At 38.6% G+C, this 16129-nt stretch overlaps 1 pseudogene; it reads right to left on the reverse strand.

Moving 5' to 3' along the window:
* Positions 1-214: 214 nt before the first annotated feature.
* Positions 215-16129, reverse strand: part of LOC122143962 — a 24693-nt pseudogene continuing 8778 nt past the window's right edge.

Below are 16129 nucleotides of genomic sequence, written 5' to 3' on the forward strand. Positions count from 1 at the left end.
TCATTCTTTGCTTGAACTATGGTTTTAAATCCTGCCGAACTAAAAATGGATTGGAGATGATTTTGCAGACCTGTCAGACCTTTATAATACAAATGGTAGTAGTGCAATAAAATTGAAATTTGGTACTTCCCCTACATTCAAAGTGTCACGTGGAATCAAACAAGGGTGCCCAATCTTTCCATACTTGTTTTTGATCGCCTCTCAGCTCTTAGCTCTACATGTCTCTAACAGTGCCTTGGAAGGGATAACATTGGCTGAAAGAAGTATCATCCTTAGTCAGCTGGCCGATGACACCACCATCTTCCTGAGAAATGCCTCCCAGATTCCCCTTGCGATAGAGTTGATCAGAGGATTTTCACAAGCTTCAGGTCTCAAATTAAACTAAAAAAAAACTATTGGCAGTTAAAGATTGTGATGTTTCAAATATATATGACATTCCTGTGAAGGTACAGGTTACACACCTGGGAATAATTATAACTAAAGACCAAAATATAAGAAGTCCATTAAATTTTAGCCCTATCATTGAAAACTTAAACTCTTTTGGCTACAAAGAGATGTTATCCGGAGAGGAGAGTGTTACTGACAAAAGCGGAGGGAATGTCCAGATTTCCTTATTTTGGCTGCCTTTCTTTGGATGTTATTGTGGGTATTGAAAAGAACTGACGATAGTTGTTGAATTTCGTGTGGAAAACAAAAACTCATTTGTCAAAGTCTGAAATATGAACCATCAGTGTGGGGCTTAAATTTTTTTGACTTTCACAACTTGAGCAATACCTTCAAAATCAACTGGCTCAGACAATTTCATTACATCCAACAATCACTTTGAACTGTTGAATTCACAAACTATAATTTCTCTAAAGCAGTGGGTTAAATTTCTGTATTATGCAATTATATCTTAGCAAAATCCCAATCAAACTGCCAGTTGTCATAAAACATGATTTTGGCTTGGTATATCGTATGTAAACATAACTTCTCACCTCATTGATCTTAACAGTTGGAACAATAAGGACATTCTCTTTAAACAAAAAAAAAACCTAATCTTTTAGTTTTTGAAAATTGGTACAAGGAATAATATTTATACTTGTGGGTCCACATTTCTGGACGACAAATTGCATACTGTAAAAGTTATTCAGATTTTTTTTCATACCTTTCAAATAATTCAACGTGTTTTGGGTTAAGGAAGATGCAATTGGTTTTTGATGCAATTCCTTCTGGTATCAGAATGCTACTGGGAGGCCTTAATTTCCCATGGCCCTGACTTCACGTGACCACAATATCGATTTTTCCTGATACTGCTGGGGGGATTTTATCTTTTCTTCTGCCCTGCAACACCAGACAAAAATAAAAATAAAACTATTCGGTACTTTAGACCAAAAGATATTGCCACTAGACCTTATATAATCCCATATTGGAACAGGTTAACAGAGAATGTCCCTTGGAAAAACGTTTGGGTCCGTGTGCCTGTCCAAATATATGCTTACACTTAAAGTGAGAAAAGTGTACGTTTAAATTAATTCACAGATTCTAACGCCGAGGCAAAGTGTTTGCTTAGGGAAGCGTAATAACAAGATAGTGAAATCTGAATGCTCTTTCTGTAAAAGGTCAGATGAGGATATGTCCCCCAGTTATTATGGAAATGTTCATACACCAGAAAAATTTTGGTCCATATATCCTTGAATGTTTATTCCCAAACCTTTATGCATTGTGGATTTTTCTCATGTGCTTTAAAGAGTTTTACCTTTGGTGTGGATCCAACCTTAGATGGACAGGAAGGAAAGTATTTCATTATTACTCTTTGTTATGTTATGACTTTATACTCCTAAATATCACACAAGACCAAACCTCAGCCATAAATGTAAGTTTCAGGGAAGCTTAAAAAAAAAAAAAAACCCCGTTCGTTCCTGTGTGTATGACGAGTGAAGATCCAATTATGACTACTTTGTACCTTCCATAAGTTGTAGTAGTCACAATAACTGCTGTGAAAGGGCTCTGAGACATCAGTGCAGATATATTCAAAACTTTTGACATCACGTGAACTTAATGCAATTGGGAACTCATAACTGTACACTGTGAGCCTGCTATGAATTGGCCTGTACTGCGCTGTTAATTAGGTACTCCTTGCTGGACACCTTTTGCAGGACCGACCCCAACCCTTGACTATGATAATGCATATTGTATGTAGTATTTATTTATGTATAAATACTGTTGTTGATTGTACGTGTTATTTGTTGTATTTTTTTGTGTGTTTTGTAACTACTTACTGCAAATTGTCTGTCAGAAAAAAAAAAAAAAAAAAAAAAAAAACATACCGGAAGTATAATACATTGCTGAATAAAGTCCGTAATTTTTGTTTTGTTATTTTTTTTGTACCAAAATGTCATTTTTTTCGAAGATCTTCAATAAATTTCCTCAACATCCCGCCTCTATTGTCACAATGGACTTACATTGAGCTGATCGTTTTTATTTTAATTTACCTTTCTTCTTCGGGACATGGACAGTATAAACCTGGGGGGGGGGGGGGAAGAGGGGAGGGGACATAAGTTCAATGGAGGGTCAGAAAGCTCTCAGAGACTAAATCTAAATATATCTTAAAAACTTGTGTTCCGAAGATGAAACAGGTCTTCTAACGTGTTTGGAACGACCATGAGGCGGTGAATTCATTAATGACATAATTTTAATTTTTTGGGTGAAACTAGAACTAAACCCTTTAAAGGGTTATCCTGGTGACTATGTTCTGTGGTTCTATGTTCCTGGTCCTTCTGTGGCCTATGGTTCGCGGCTGCTTCGGTCTAGTTCTCTCTCCTCCTGCTTGGCCCGACATCGACCTAGTGGCAAAATTTCTTTGAAGTGTAATATTTGGCCTGCAGGTTCAATCACAGGAGCATCAGGAATATGCTTTAATAATTTAACTACATCGTTCTTTCATCATCATATCTGCTTGAATCTGGGTGTGATGTAAGCATTTGATTATATCTTATTTAGGGACTAACTAATGCCTTTATTCAGTGTGAGGGGATTAGAGAAAAGTGCACATTTCTTTTTATTTAACTTCAGTTAGATTCAGATATTTACAAAGTCAAAATGAATTAACTGGACTTTATTATTAACTATCAGACGGATCTGCTGGCGCGCAAACAACATTTCCCAGTATTCCTTGCCTGTTTTTCATTTTTTATATATTTGATGGAAGGGCCTGCATAAACCACATGGGATGGTGAGTTTTTTATCTATCTATCTAGCTATCTATCTATCTATCACTAATCTATCTATCTATCTATCTATCTATCTATCTATCTATCTAATCTATCTATCTATCTATCTATCTATCTAGCATTCATAACCCATCCATCCATCCATCTTAATGATGACTTGCCAGTAACAGAGGAATATGTAACAAAAACTAATGTCCTGGTGCAGAAGTATGTTTGTTTTCTTGTTTTTAATATGTTTAAACCAGAAAACAGGTTTTACTTTGTGACTCCATTAAGAATGTGGTGTGGATGAAAGTTCATTAAATGTTTCTGATGAGTCATGTGATATTATTTGCTGATCCGCATGCCTCGGATAGGCTTCAGAATCTTCCTTGCATAAAAATATTGTCCTTTTCTAATATTGTCTTTCCTGATCACCAGCTCAACACTTGACAATATAGTAACCATCTGTAAAAAGCGCTCTTTCTCTGTCTTTCACATTAGTCTGGTCTTGTGATTGTCTGCAAGAATGGGTGTCAGTCAATAGCTTTGCTCTTCCCAAGCATGCTCAGGTTTTGTGTTCAGTCGTTGGGCATATGAAATTTGGTGGATTCCTGGCAGGTTTGCAAACTATCTGTGGTTTTCTTATGCAATTAAATTTAGGCTAGTTTTTGTCATGGACTACATTAATAGTTGTTTCTGTATTAGGAATCCATCAGTGATCGGCAAGGCCACTGTGAGGGTTGGAAGCATGCACTTCGGAAGGCTTGGAAACGCCAGGGACTTGCCACACACTGGCTCGGATTATAATTTGTTTTTTTTTTTAACAACACAAATGACCTTGAAATTTCATCTTTTTTTTTTTTTTTCTTGATGTGGAACTTCCCTAACCAGAGGTGTCCTGCCATAATTAGATAATTACATTATTGCTTTTCTTCCTGTATGGCCCGCCTTTCTGAAACAGTGTCGATTTTATTACAGCGCGTTGTGCTCCTATTGGCGCTATCTAGTGCTTTGTGACTGGCCGCATGCCTCAAGCGTGTGACGGAAATTTTTACCCCCCTTAACATAATATGCCATCCTCCCAGGCCATCACGTAACGATAACTCAGCCCCAGCTGATCTGCTCGTTCAACCATCCCACATCATGTTTTCATCTTAAACAGTTCAGATTCAATGTACTGTTTAGAAGTGACTGAATCACTCATGATATTGGTGTTCTATTTCATTCACGTCAAGGGGGTCTAAAGACATGTTTAAGTAACTTAAGTAATTTGGTGTGATTAGTGGCATACACGTAGAGACAGTGGTCCCGTATATCAAACAAATCACTTTTGAATTTTGGTGAACAGTTTCTAAGATCCTGTTAAAATAGGAAAGATTTGTTCGCGAATCCAGACATCACTACACAGACACAACCAATAAAAACCATTCACAAGATAGAGGCATGTCTGTATTGCAACTCCATATGGGGCCCTAAATTACTGCTTATGATGGACTTATACTGTCTTTTTATAGCCGTTGCGTATCACGCTGCATAAACATAAATACCACTGTCTGCATTTGTTCATCATTGAGAAACAAACAAAAAACCATCCTTTCTGGAAGGACCAAACAAAGTAATTTTGTTTTTGTTTTTTCGCTTTCCCACAATGAAACACACAGCGACTCCCCCACAAATGGCAGCGGTGGGCAACAGAGAAATATATAAAGTTACGCCTTCCTTTCTTTTGGGTGAACATTTGGGTGGCATTAATGCAAAATCTGCCCACATAGTGATGAGACATGGGTTGGGGGCAATGTTAGAACGGATCGGTTTTAGGATGTGTGTGGTTGACACCTTTGCTTTTATAAAGAATATCTTTTGGATTTGGAGTCTTTTAGTCGTTGCAACTTCACCGATCTCGTCTTTGATGCGGCACCCCCCTTGTAAACACTTCCAAGTAGAAAGGAAAAATTGGAAATCGCATCATATATGACCCCCTTAAAGGATTTTAGAAAAAAACTCAACACACCATCTAGGGGAACTGTTCAAGAAATTGATTTTATTATCTAACCCAAATAGTATAATAAAGATTGAATACTGTGGCATCCGTGTATCAATACAGTATCGCCATGTAAAAATCGCAATAATATGCTGTATAAATTTTTGTTCCCCCCACCCTTATTGCAGACCAAGCTTCGTATATGTATTTTTGTGCTAAAGCTGAGAAATCCAAGGTGAGCACCGCGTCATTTAACACAAATCCCTCCAGCTCGTATAAAGCCAGCGAATGCCAGAGAAATCGCAAGTCTCCTCGACGGAATAACGAGCTAGTTTGGTGGTCAAACAACCACATCTAAACTGTGATCTTTGTGCAGCATCTGTTATTCCTCCACCTTCTACTGAGCCCCTTTCCACATCTGTGTTTGGGGGTCAAATCTGTTTGGGCCTTCCTACAGTGCTACTGGGAGTTCTGTGGTACTTCTTAACAAGGACAACGACAATTTTATCAGTCAACAGGTGAAAGTCAATTTTATTCATGTTTTCTCAACGCACAGACAGAAAGTACCTTCTGTGCAGTAGACCCTTTATCATATCAGAGCGTAAGATTCAAGCCATCTTTAGTCTTAGGGTCTTGTACACCCTGCTCTGATCAAGGCCTGAAACAATAAAAATAAAAAGACTTTAATTATTATCCTGTCAAATTAGAATATAGATGTGGATTACGACAAGCAGACCCACCTCCTTGAGGTCGCTTTTTTCCAATCCAGTTTTGCATAATGAGGATGATAAGAACAAGACTGTAAGGAAAACGCCACATCCTAACAAAACCAATCCACTGACTCTAACAATTGAGAGAGAGACACAAGAAAAGATGGACGGATGCAATCAGTTGTGGTAACTGAGTTTAACCCCTCTAATGCTTCTAACTTACAAGTCACACTTGTACTCCGTGCCAGTTAAAATTTGACCAAACACCTTGAGTGAATCTTTTTTTCAATTAAAATGAATGTCACTAATATTTTTTAGTTCCATACTATTTTTTATTAAGTATTTTGTATGTTTAAGGCGTATTTCAATAAAATAGTGAAATTATTTTTGTGTGTCTAATTTTGCACTCGTCCATGTTTTTAGAGATGTTAAAGAACCCCCTTCATTGCTTGTATATTTTTTCTGCATCAATTGGTATCCCAAAAAAGTGGTAAATACAAAGTTCGTAATGAAACTCTACATGGCTCAAACTGATAGGTGCTTAAATGCAATCTGCTTAGTACAATCACATCATCTACACGAGCGATGCTGATTGGTTTCTGGTGCACCAGCAGCCAATGACTTGCTGCTCAACATGCCAAGACGTGGACAGTGGTGGCTGTAGCAGTGTTGCAGAGTGTCTTTCAGAAAGCATCTACAATCAAGATCTCAGATAATAGAATGCTCTTTTTAATCCATATTCACTGTGCATATTGTGTGGTTTGCTTATGTATAAGCGGCTGCATTTACACAATGAGTTTTTTTGCAGCAGCAAGTACCCTATTTATTAAATTGTTCTCTTCGCCGACTCTGCTACAGATCTGAGAACAGGTTTAAATCTAAACAACCATGGCTTGTTATACACTATCAACTGGGGGTGCATCATATTTAGACCCGCATGACCTCCAATATGGATATAGTTTTTGTTGCCGTGTTATTCCAAATAAATAGATCATGATTCCACAAATAAAATGTAAACAGATTAACAAGAAAATAATTTTCACAAACTACTTTGCCTGGCATTCTTTTGGTGAATCGTGTCCTGTGCATTTGGTGGGATTCCTGCAAGGCATTTGTGGATTTTGCAACATTTCTAGCGTCGCACTGACAAATCCACAAATTGCGTGACATTCCAATCCCCCACCACCACATCCAGCTATATCAGATAATAACCACTCTTCACGGACCAGTTGTAGCCCATTTCTTGCTATAGCCAATCACGCTATTATCTTTCCAAAAGCATGTAAAATCTAATATACTGGGTGAGCTTTGGCTTGATATACAATCCAATGGGATCAGTGGTATCCAATTTTAAATATCTTTTAACCGTACCACATTTTTAGTGCTTTTATATATTTCCTATTTGAGCCAATGCAGATAAATTAATTATTTCTGGTACGACTTTCCTTAATGTACAGCAAAAACTTACCTGGCTATAGCGACCATGTGGTACGACTGGTCAGTAGCAGTGTTGGTTTTTTATTCTGATTGTGCTTTGAGTAGAACGGTGGGTGGAGCCCACGTTATAATTGTGGATGGAGTGAATGCATATGTTTTTTTTTTTTAATAGCAACTCTCATTTTAATTTATTTTGTGACTTTAATTCATGGTTTGTGAAACTCTAATGTTTATTTGTGGAGCCCAATCAATGTATTGTGTGAATGTGTTTTGTTTTTTTTTTTTTTTGGGGGTATTCTCTTTACATTTATATTGAGAGCATACTCTATTTATTTTGCTGTGATAATGCAACCAAAATATCGCCATACTCCACAATTATGTGTTCATTTATTTCCAAAGGGCTGATTTTTCATTATGCGGTCATTTCATTCATCCATCCTAATTGGCTTTTTCAACTTATAAGAGCTATAAAATGGGTAATTGTCATTGACAATAGTAAAGAAAAAAAAAAAAATAAAAAAATTGGCATATTAATATTAATTTTTGGGGGGGGGGGGGGGTTTTTTTTTTTTTTTTTTTTTTTTTTGGGAGATTGTTTGCGGCAGGTCGTGTATGCTGGTTATTTTAATTACCTCTATCCAGCCCCTGCCCACTTTTCTAGACTAGAGGCAGCCCTTTAGCGTGGTAGGGCCGGCACGATATTCAGAAATTCAACGGTTTTTTTTTTTTTTTTTTGTCAACAGTAACTGAGGCACCAGAGGATGAAAAAGTATTTTGATTACACAGAGGTTTGTTCCAAGTGTATTTTACAGCACAAGCTACTGTGAATGTTTCTTATTTTCACACACAATGAACGCTTCTGTTATCCTGTAGCTGTCCCATGGCTTGAATGTGTGTGCAAGACACCTACCATTTAGGCGCCAATGCTGAGACGCAACAACCTCAGAGACCCTCCACCTGGCAACCCAACAAAATAGTATCCAACAATAGTACAAAGATCCATCCGAGCATCTGCTTTTCCATCACCGCTGACAATAGCCACCTGTCAATGCCCTACAGATATAATACACACATACCATCAACACCCACACGCACCACACACACAACACAACATGCACACGCGATGGTATATATATATATATATATTATATATATATTAGGGGTTCAGCACTGTTTCGCTGAAAAAAATACGAACCTGTTCGGTTTTACCACAGCACGGTATCGCACGCGCGCAGACCGTGCGGTTCCAACTTCAATGCTGCAAAGCATCGTGTTAATATGGTTTGCTATAAGATGAGCACGTAAAACAAACAAGGTTCAGCTAATATAGGTTCTGTTTGATGCATGCGCGTTCTGGAATCCCATACATTATAACAACAGCGATGAGAGAAAAACAAACAAAACACCCTGGACCAGAATGCATTCACGCTTGTTCAACGCGAAGGCTGTAACTGCTGGAATATGAGCAGTCTATTTATTCCGTCATCACCCGTTTGGCGATAGCGTGCCCTCCCATCCTCATGTTCGAGGGGAGCTTGCCACATTTAACAGGTCAAGAGCCAAAGGCCTAGAGCTCGGGGGGCGCGCGCAGTTAGAAAAATTTTTGCGCTTGCGCTCACCCAGAAGGCTCGCCCAAACCTCGCCTTCGAACGCGCGCAAATATAAAGCCTCTCGCTGACGTATTGTGTTTTAAATGGACAAATTCAGACATGTAGAAAATATAGCTGCAAGCAGCAATTACGGGGCCAAGCACTTCCAGGTGCAAATTGAAGAGCTAAGCCTATAGCGCATCAGACCAAACTCAGAAATGAGGAATTGAAGCCATTTGTTAGGATTATTGTAATTGACATGGCGGAAAAATCAGAAACACAGCACACACTATTTACTATGAATAAATGGCTGATCCCCAATTTTGACCACAGGAGGCGCTGTAAGTCCAATACCGTGTTGGTGTGTTTCGCCTTGTGGGTGCCGGTGAGCAAATGGCAGCAACAAAATTTTGGTGTCAAGTAATGCCACAGCATTGCATAGATACAGGCTGAAGTGGGTTCATTTTTGCATCATGCCTGAAATTCGTCCGCTGTGGTACTGTCGAAAACGGTTTTTTGGTCTATTCGATACAAAATCCATAACATTTTGTCAGCACCATTCTGAAGATCATCTGCATTCAGTTTTGGTGACCAAGCGGACGCAACGGTTGATTAGCGAGTTCAAAAAAAAGTGGTTTTTGCAACATAAATCAAAATGGCCCGACCGAGGAATATTTGGCTTGTTTTATGAACATAATTGACTATGTATGGTTTGTCGGCAATGACCCCAGGGAATATATTAGAGACCACTTGGGTTTTTCTTACACTAGGTCAAAATTGCAATCAAAAAGTAATTAGCATTTTTAAAAATTTTCAGTATGTTTTAGAATTAATGAATGGTTTTAATGGACGTCGCAGAACCAATAAGTTGCAGCTGTTAACAATTTATGTGGCATTGGTCCTTACCTAGTTTGGTGGTAAAGTATGGTCAAGCTTTGGCCAGAGATTTTTCACAAGTTACAGGCCAATTTTAGGATGATTGTATGTGAAAGTAGCGGAGGGAGCACTCAAAGTCATGCGAAATCAGCACCGAAGCACGGAGTGAGTATGATAATTGGCTTATATCAACTTTTTAGACCACAGGAAGCGGGACTGTACCTCAAAATCATTTTTGGTGTGTTCTGTTGTAGGTGACAATGCACACGAAGTTTGGTGTCAGTATGCCAAAGCATTGCAGAGATACAGGCTGAAGTGTCATTTTTGGCAATCGATGCCTGAAATGCGTGTCGCTGGTGGTATGCGAACAACGGTTTTGTGTCTAGCACAAACCCAAATCCATACATTTTGTCAGCACAGTCCTGAAGATCATCGTAACTCTAATTTTGGTGAAAATTGGACAAACGTGTGATGCGTGAGTATTGAAAAAGTAGTGTTTTCAACATAAAATCAAAATGGCGGACAGGAAGTTCAGCTTACTGCTGGGCATATTTTTGGTATGCTATTGAGGATCTGTGCGGGCATAGGAAGCCACGGAATATTTTGAGACCAGTTTCATTGCAATAGGCTCGATGCAATAAAGAAGTTCTTAGTCATTTTTATAAGTGTAAATGTATTAAATGGTTAATGATTAGAGTTTATTTACGATCGAATAGTGACCAATTAGAGGTGGCGCTGTTGCCGCAAATGTGGATGGGGTGGCAATTGTGTCAGTGTGGAGGTGACAATGGCAGTGTGAGCAAGTGGCACATGGTACAAAGGTGGTTGGAGTGCGAAACAATGGGTCCAAGCACGTTTGCAGAGATGACAAGCGTCAGATGTTATGTTGGCATCAGGTTATGAACAAAGTTTGTTGATGCGCTAAATGAAAAACCCTTTCGGTATAGTCAACACCGAATCCATACTTGTTTTTGTCAGCGGGCCCACTCTGCGAAATGAGATACGAGAGGTCCAACATTGGTGCTGAATCGGGCACTAACGGTCTTAGGAAGAGTTCGAAAAAGTAGGTTTTTTCACATTAATCAAAATGGCGGGACTATGAACGTAAGGCAGAAGTTTTGCATAATTGGTTCGATCGTGTCTCGGGACGATGACCCCAAATAATATAAAGTGAGACCATTTTCTTTTTAATAGTCCAAATTTTTATCATATAAAGTTAATTAGCATTTTTAGAAATATTTCATTATAACTTTTGGAGACCACCAAGGTGGCGCTGCCACCAAACTTTTTGAGTAGCATACCGAGTTGCATGGAGGCCAAACATGTTTTGTAATTATTTTCGTAACGATAGCCAGTATGGAATGGGAGATTCAAGGAAACTACAGGTCATTGTAACAACTTAATTCCAAAGGGTACGCCGCCACGTGTGAAAATGGGGGATAGTCGAGTGGTCAACTCGCGATGTGGATGGCCAAGGAACCCGAATCTAAAGAGCACCCCAATTTGGTTGGAGTGTATAGAGATTTGGGGTTTGGATCTATAACCATTCGCAAGTTATAAGGCAACATAGGTATGCATTTTGTAATAGTCTTCCGGTGACTCCCACAAGTTGGCTGACGCGCTGCGTCGGAAACACTCTTTAAGGTAGGTGCCTGGTGGGCTCCGTTCATGCTTGTATAACACCCACCAAGTTTTGTGTCGTCACATATGCGCAAACCGTTGCGGAGTTATATGCCTCACAAGGCGTCATGTAGTTGTGTGCTATTTCGTCGAAATGGTGGGGGTGTTTCGCACGCTGGTGGTATTCGACAGAACGTTTGGACGAACAACTTGATATTCCATAAAGCTTTTTGTTCGGCAGATCCGTCTGAAGATGATCCTGAGGGCCAATTTGTTTGAGAAAATCGGCACAAACCGTCTAGGACGAGTTCGAAAAGTGGGTTTTTTCGAACAATTGAAAATAGCACCTTTACATTCGAACTCGATAGCCTGATCAAGATTCAGAGGAAAAAAGAGATTTTCATTTTCGGGCGTACGTGTTCAAAAGTTGATTAGCATAAAAAAAGATTGAAACTTTGTCGGACAGATTGGTGGCGCGAGAAGAGTTGTGAGGTAGAGAGTAACTTCAAATTTGCATATGTTTAAAGTGTTGACTGGTGGGTACTTGCCTCAGGCAGTCGTGCCAAATTATCACAACTTTCTCCGGGCAATCGGTTCTATGTGGCTGGCCATAAGTCCGGCCTTGGAAGAAGAAGAAGAAGAGGAAGAAGACGCCAAAGATTCAATAGGTGCGCGACGCACCTTTCGGTGCTTGGGGCCCTAATGAGGTTTTAACAGTTGCCCCGTTGTGGTAAGTATCCCTACTAGCAGACAGAGCCGGCCTGAACGAGGCCGACTGGATCATAAGTGCCTTCCAGTTAACAGTGACCGTCTTTCTTGCTTAGATCAGACGAGCAACAACAACCAACTACACGTCTACTGCCTCTTGAATAAAAAGCGTGGACTGGTAACGTACCTGAGGAATAATCCTGGTATTTATACAGTCCATGAGGCAGTGCTGTTTTACATTGGATGACTGGATTATTCAATTGGCCGGACCTAAAATCTTCTACAACCGAGCCTAAACAAGAAAATAATAACCACAACGAACACTCACGGTTTAAGTGGTTGTGTATCTTTACTCCGAGATGTGCGTGGTACGTATTTGCTGCGGTTGCAGCGTAGATCTAGAAGATTTCTTCCAGGGATCTCGGTATTAATTCAAAAAAGTGGTAGAGTGACCATCACAGCAAGGCGGGTGAGCCGAAGAGACTATCAGCTAACCGTAACTGCGGTGTAAACCGGGGGAAAAACCGAACCGTGAAAGTCGACTAAGAACCGGCCACCCCTAATAGAACATAACCGAGGACCTAGAAGACAGATAGAGAGTAACCTGTGCCAACCCTATTAATATAGCTATTTAAAGCAAAATTAGACATCAGAATATAACAACACACTTTTATAAAACAGAAAAAACAATACACTAGTGATGTAATAATTATTTTATGAATAATGTCTAGTTTTAATATTTTATGCAACTTGTAGCTCTCTGCACAAAGTAAATTATATGTCTTTACACAGACTGTTCAGTTATAGAAAACAGTCTAGTGCAAAATTTAGTTTACAATAACAATTTACAATTAAATTCTCCGCAATGCATCAAATACATAAAAGAAAGCATTTACGATCAGGACTCTCTGATACTCGGAGCACTATCTCCATGTAGAGAGAGATATAGTTTTTTAGTACCCGAATCAGCTATCTAATTGAGAATGTTCTTCAATGGTACCCACAACATCCTGCTCCCCTCATAAAATAATTTTTTATTTAATTCAGAAGATAGGGACTTCTTACAGCAAGATTGGACAGACTGCATGTTGCAGTTTCTGCTTTTCATATTAATAAAGTGTACGCTTCTTGGTACTGTATGTCAATTCTTGGAATACTACTCAATATCCATGTAAAATGTTAGATTGCTTTTTATGTAATGCATCCTGAACAGTAGATTTCTGTAACACTGTGACTCCTTCTGTGTAAATAGTATCCAATAATATCTTTTGTACTTCCAATTAAGGTTGACAACCACCAAGAAACAAGCACTAGAACAGCATAACAGCGCTACACCCATGAACGTAAACCAAAACCAATAAACCTTAACCAATAACTAGATAAATGGGCATTTTCCATAATAAACAATGTTCAATCATTCTTTGGGAAAACAATTTCGGGCATCTTAAGCAATCAGTTATGAAAAAAGCTGTTGATGAACAGATCACATACTTCCGCAGGCTTAACGATACTTTGGGTCAGAGCGAGCTTGGTCTTGTTCTGTGTTTTTACTCTTCTACCGAGGGCATTTCCCACCTCTCACACTGCCTGCCACTTCAAATCCTTAGTAAAAACATAAAAAGGTGAGAATAATATAAAACTGAAGGACAAAAGACAACCCTTATGTTCAAGCTAAATCTGTGTACTGAAACAAAGGAAATTAAAATGTACTTTATTTAAGATGGTTCAGAACCAAACTTGTTGCTGCTGTACTGTCTTCGTTTGAAATTATTCTTTCTACTATTGACTAGGTTCAACAGCAATTGATTTTTTGACATCTTTTTTTGTTATTGTATTCTTTCTACTTTACAAACTGTACATGTTACAGTATACGTCACTTTATTTCTGGGGCTACTGATTTAAATAATCTTAATTCAAAGACTGGGTTAAGTCTGTGGTTGCTTGGCAACCTGTTACAGATTTTAAGTTAAACCTCACACAAACCTCTTCCTATGAGGGAAATCTAATCTTCAGTAGAGTGGTACAGATTACGCAGTCTGCAATCCTGTGCATCTGGCTCTCATACCAACCACCTAATTCTCAACAAAAGTTGGGACACTGTACAAATTGTGAGTAAAAAAGGAATGGAATCATTTACAATCTCATAAACTTATATTTTATTCACAATAGAATATAGATAACATATCAAATGTTGAAAGTGAGACATTTTGAAATGTCATGCCAAATATTGGCTAATTTTGGATTTCATGAGAGCTACACATTCGCGAAAAAACGTTGGGACATGGTACAAGAGGGCCCAGAAACAGTTAAATTGTCTCATCCTCTTAAGTAACAGCTTGAGGACCATTTGCGCGCAACTTATTTACTTCAATTTTGGCAATCTGATGATTGGGTATAAAAAGAGTACCTCTTCAGAGTTGCCAGTATCTCAGAAGTCCCCGTAGATGGAGTCTGATGGATCACATTCCCCCAATGCGCACAAATATGGAGCAATATCAGAACGTGGATTTTCTCAGGAGACCAAAATGTGCAAGAGCATCTGAAGTCCATCATCTACGAGCTGGCTAATATCACCGAGTTTCGAGAATCTGGAACAATCTCGTGCGTAAGGCGTCAAGGACCGGAAAAACTCATACTGATGGGGATCTGCCCTGATACCTTCGGAGCATTGCCCTCTAGGTCATTGTCAACTGTGCATCACATACAGGAATGCTTACTGTGCGTAATGGAAACACAACATGGGCTCGAGAATACTTCCAGCACAAACATTGTCGGCAAATCACACACAGTAAACAAATCCTTAACAAAAAAAAAACTTTGCAATGGGCGTGCTTTGTTTTTAATAAATCACACACAGTAAACAAAACCTTTTAAAACAGTAGGCTACTTGTAGCAAATACAGTTTTCCACATATTCTGCACACAGGCTCTCAAGATTTTCTGGTTTCCGTTGCCATCTGGTTTTAAACCCGAAATGTGCCCATATAAGCGATGTAATAACATTTTTTTATAGCGAGATCCATCGGTTTTACCTTTCTTGCAGTTTTAATTTGAGCGGAACATGTTCCCGTCACCTCCGACGTTGGATCCGGAACATTTTATTGGATCCGGCACCTCAGTCCTATGTCACTATAAATTAATGCGCCTAAATTAAAAACATTTAATTAATATTTGTGTAGTGTTAAATGTTGTTATCGATAGAGATATGCCAGATGGGGTATTATTTCATCCACAAGCACATCACAAAACTCATCATCCAGCATAGCGTTTTGAAGGCAAATTTCAAAGCGCAACCGCCGCCATCCGGCTGATTGTTTTTTAACGTCTATGGGCGATGCAATGCTTTGCTGATCACGAGCACTTAAAAAAATGCCCCTTGTCTGTTCTAGAGAAAGGATGCAGCAAAGATATTTAATGCTATGAGGCATAGGCCTACGCTGAGTTTGTTCTGATGAGATCGCTCTAGTTCACAGTGCAGTGCAAGTGAGCATGGCCATTAAACTCCATGTCACGGTTATGGTATGCTATATTTGCTTTTTATTTATAAAAATACATGCAATTAGTTGATGAAACATTTATTAAAATTAAGATAAAATTTGTACAAAACAAAATTTGTTTTTAAGAAGCAAAATTTAATGAAGTGGTAAATATCATGTCTGACGATTTACAAAACTTCATTAAGTGGTAAAAACCATGTCTCCCGATATATTAGCATCTTATAATCCTGCAAAAGTAGAAATAATTTTTGATTAAAAATGTTTGTAAAAATTTTTAATCAAAAATTATTACCATTTTAAATGAGAATAGGCTTTTCTTCTATCGATTTACTTTAATAATTTTGTAAAATCGTCGGGCATGATATTTACTTCATTAAATTTTGCTTTGTAAACCGCTTCTTAAAAACAGAATTTCGTTATCTTGAGCACAACAAATGTTTCATCTACTGAAATGTAAATCACAACATGGGCTCAGGAATACTTCCAGAAAACATTGTCTGTGAACACAATCCACCGTG

The sequence above is a fragment of the Cyprinus carpio genome, unplaced genomic scaffold (genome assembly GCF_018340385.1).
Source record: "Cyprinus carpio isolate SPL01 unplaced genomic scaffold, ASM1834038v1 S000006547, whole genome shotgun sequence".
Classification (NCBI taxonomy): Eukaryota; Metazoa; Chordata; class Actinopteri; order Cypriniformes; family Cyprinidae; genus Cyprinus; species Cyprinus carpio.